Here is a 4,195-nt window from a genome sequence, read left to right on the forward strand (position 1 = left end):
AACAAACTTCTTTCAATACAAGCTTTGACAAGTGTAACCAATGAAAGTAGCGTTAGGATTCTTGAATGTTCTTAGGACGTTTTGGAATCAAGTTCAATATTCACTTGAGACATCTGCAATGTTTGTACGTGTTTGACCCTCACACTTACTGCACATTGAGGCGCAGTATAATCCAAGTTTCTCGTATCCACAATACTTTCCGCAATGACCTTTGCACCCGCATGCCACAAGTTTGAGTGGACATTCTGGTGCCATTGTTGATTTATCTGTTCCAACTGGGAACATCATGTCGTCTTGATGTCGCCAACCCCTTTCCTTGGTATTTAACAGGTTCCCTTTCTACTGCTAAACTGTCAGATACATTCTTAATAAGTGCTGTCTTACTGCTGCAGAGGGTAGTGATTCCAGGTTGAATGATTAGCCAAAATTAGTCCTGGATTAGTGTTGGAATTGGATTAATGATTGCTGGATTAGTGATGGTCGACCTGTACCATACCATATTATTGTAAGGTTTTGAGAAGAAAAATGTCATAGCAATTAATAAATGTAAGTTATAAGTAATGATGGTGTTGATAGTTTAAACTACCAACTAGTTGTAAATGCTGCTGATTTTCCCCAAAAGGTTCCTGAGAGCTGGAACTGACAATTAAATCAGATTTTAAATTGCAATTGCTGTTCTGTTTATGCTTGGGTACTCACATTTTGTAGGAAGATTAGACCAGGTTTCTTTATACACTTGATTCAAGATTTTCCTTCTAGTGTTATTGATGGCTGTTATGTGTGTTTTAGAATCCTTAACATTTTTGGGTTATGTTGCCTTTTGTAGTTGCAGTAAACTATTATATTTGTAATCTATATTTAGTCACTTATATTTTATGTTTTTATTATTAACTCTTGCAGTAGGCTTTCCAACTTTTGTTCCTTTTTTCTTAATTCTTCCACCAGTTTTTTACTTCTGTTTTGATGTGTAAACATTGCATTGTAGTGTATCTTATTGTTGTTGAGGTACAGTGTTTTATAATTGTATATAACCACGAGGCATTTTTATAACACGGCAGTTACTTGGAATTAGTTTTATGCTTAAGGAAGCAACTGCCCTAAGTTTAGTTGTCTTAGCTGGCAAATCAATGTCCAGTCATATATTTCTATTAGTTTATTTGCTATACATTGAAAGATTTTATTTCTAGTCCACATACTCATATAATAATTTTGTTTATAAGCATTCCTTTTTCTCCTTAATTCTACCCAAGTTTATGTACATTAGATTATGTACTGATAGATAATAATTTTTCATATGGGGTTTATGTTTCCCCAAAGAAAGCAAAGAAGATAGGTTATCCTACATTCAAGTTTTCTAATATAGGAAGTAGTACACTATTTCCTTTTTACAGTAGTACATGTTAGGAGTTGTACATGATTTAGATCAAGGATGAACCAACTTTAAATTCATCACCCTGATGTTGGTGGTTTAGTTACGTGTACTATTAGATTATACAGTGGACCCCCACATTAGCGTTCTTGGCATTCGCGGACTCACATACGTATGCGGATTTCTGTATGAACCATATCTATTCATTATTCACATGAAATTTGCTTATTCACAGTATTTTTCTGAGAAATATCTACTGATCACTGTATTTTCATATCAATTTCATGATTAAATGCACTTTTTGTGATAAAATTTTTTAAAAATCAGGTATAAGCATTTTCAGTGAGTTTTTCTTGAGTTTGAAATAACAAAATAGGCAGTTTCAAGCATTTTTATCATAGGGGTTCTAAGTATTTGCAGATTCTAGCTATTCGTAGGGGGATCTGGTACGCATCCCCCGCGAATAAGGGTGTTCCACTGTATTTGCAAATATTACAGAACATAAAGCAGAAATTGCTACTATTTTCATTAAATGCAAATGACTTCTTACCAAAGCTAAAAAGGGGACATGTAAATTTTCATCTTGCATGATAGCTGCATGTAGCTTCTTTCAATATCCAGGTTTTACCTTACTGGCAACAGTTTTATATATTGTACCCTTTTTTCTGCCTTAGATTTATTCATAACATATGTATGTATGAGATTTTATCAGAAGCACATTGTAAGAATTTTGTAAGGTGTGCATTACGGTTTAGAGGTAACCTGCGAAACTGAGAATGTAATGTATTATAAACAGGTAATTCATACATTGTGACTGACATACTATGAATATACAAAAAGCCATAGATTTAAGACAACTATAGAATCAACCAGATGTGTAGATTTGTCACCTTATTATTAGACCTTTGAAGGTTGAAGTTTATGACAAAGTTTTTGAATTTTTATTGTAGATAATTAAATAAATGTCAAAATTGGATTGCTTTACACAGTGTTCTTACTTTAAAAATAATACAAGAGATGTCTTATAGTCAGTACATATTTACAATTTTTCTGTACTGCTCCTCTAGTATGTGTATGAGTGGTTAGGTGTTGTTGGTGGTTACAGCTATGTTAATCGGAGGTCCTGCTCTTTTTTATTTACTGTACTTTAAACAGTGCCATTTTCAATTCATAAAATTATGCCAAAGAAGTGGGAGTGATATAGTATTACTGAAAATTATGTAATTCCTTTACAGTAAATTGTGTAGAGTGCTGCTCTGTATCTGTTATTGCTTTGGCTGTAAAAACTCTAAACACTATGTTTGTTAAGCTGCATGTTATATTGTCGATGGCTCTTTTCTAAGATGACTGTGGATTTGGTTTCATGGTTGAACTGTTGCATATACTAAACTACTATTGACTTATTTCTCCATTTTCTGTCTCATTCAGATTATTTTTGCAAGGCTAATAATAAAATCACAAGTTACCAAAGAAAAAAAGTCATGAATTTAAAGTTGTTTGTAGTTTTTTTTTTTTTAGTGATGTTATTTGATAGAGAAGATTTAATCAAAATATCATTCTTTATAAACTGTTAGGATAATACATGAAGATAGCTCTTCATATATAGATTGTAATGGCTTAGCCCAAAAATGCTCTATTCCTGATTTTTGCATTTCTCTCTATCTGTGAAACAGTATAAATTTATTTTCCTTTGTAACAGGGTTATTATTATTCCTGACAATTATTTCATATTCACTATCCTTGAAACCTATTACATGTACAGTGTTCAGTGCTTTACAAATTTGATATTGCCCTCAGAGGCAGAGGTCAGCCATGATCTGTAAATTAAAAACAAATAGTAGGTAAATGGGAGACAAGACATGACTCTCACAAGAGAAGTCACCCCACTTTTCTATTTACTTTGCATTGTCTATGAGATCCACTTATATCTGCACATCTCCCTCTACGTCCTTAGGGGGGCTACTCGTTGCACTATTGAGTACCTGCGTTCTTTGGAACATCCTTACGCACTGTTGAGTGCCACCTAAGCTTTGTTAAACCTTACGTCCTGCATACTGTTGAGTGCCAGTGAGTGCCTTACACCTGCTGCTTGAGCATACTGGCCTTAGGTGCTATCTTACCTGTTTGTTGACAACCTATAACAAAGCTTACCACCACTAAGAGTGCCACAATTGGGACACATTGCCCTTCACTCCCTGTCTGCTGAAGAGCAAGGAAATCTCACTCTCTTACGGCAAGCCAGTGCCCGTGCCTACGATATAACACCGGAGAAATGGAGACAACTGCCATAGCATACCAAAAGATATAGGACAGACTAGGACAAATTGGATTTACCATAAAGATAAAAATTTCAGCTGACAGAAGGAGTCCCTTCTGACCAAGGATTATGCTAGTGTTGTGGAGCGAATAAAGATGGAGGATTTCTTTTATTACCCTCCCAGCGCACTCGCTATATACATCCTTGTATCCGTCACTGAATGCTGTAGGCTGATTGATGAGTCAGGGACACATCATGCCCACATGAGCTCCCTGAATAAAATGATCTTCGCAACAACACATCCAAGAAATGGCACTGTTCCAAAGCAGTTCCTGTGCCACATATGTAAACGGGCTGTCCATAAAGCCAAAAAGTGCCCCAGCAAACCTGGAAATAACCATGTGACTCTTCCTGCCAAAAGCACATCAGCTGCTTCTGGCACCCAGGCTCATCCTACTTGTGTTCCCACTGGAGCAGAATAAAAGCAAGATTTTCGTCAGGCAACCTGCAGAGATTGCAAGGAACAAGGTGATTATATATTGTATAATTGTTATTGGTATTTTATGCAT

The sequence above is a fragment of the Macrobrachium nipponense genome, chromosome 15 (assembly GCF_015104395.2).
Source record: "Macrobrachium nipponense isolate FS-2020 chromosome 15, ASM1510439v2, whole genome shotgun sequence".
NCBI classification, from domain to species: Eukaryota; Metazoa; Arthropoda; class Malacostraca; order Decapoda; family Palaemonidae; genus Macrobrachium; species Macrobrachium nipponense.